At 29.8% G+C, this 235-nt stretch overlaps 1 pseudogene; it reads right to left on the reverse strand.

The window, feature by feature from the left end:
* LOC109330723 overlaps window positions 1-235 on the reverse strand; it is a 9,702-nt pseudogene that overhangs the window by 4,091 nt on the left and 5,376 nt on the right.

Raw genomic sequence — 235 nt, forward strand, 5'->3', positions numbered from 1 at the left:
CCCTCTTAGTTGCACTCTGATACTTACAATATATTTTTCCTAGAAGAGATTATTTTGATATATGTTCCATCTTGCATTCAGAAGGTACTAGAGAAGAAGAAGAAAATATTTGTCAACTTACATAATGCAATACGTGGTATATAATCTGTATAACTATCATGTTAAAACTGGGAATTTCAAGCAATCTACTTATCAATACTAAAATTCTAAAGAAAGATATTGAAAACCCCACTTC

The sequence above is a fragment of the Lupinus angustifolius genome, chromosome LG17, assembly GCF_001865875.1.
Source record: "Lupinus angustifolius cultivar Tanjil chromosome LG17, LupAngTanjil_v1.0, whole genome shotgun sequence".
NCBI lineage: Eukaryota > Viridiplantae > Streptophyta > Magnoliopsida > Fabales > Fabaceae > Lupinus > Lupinus angustifolius.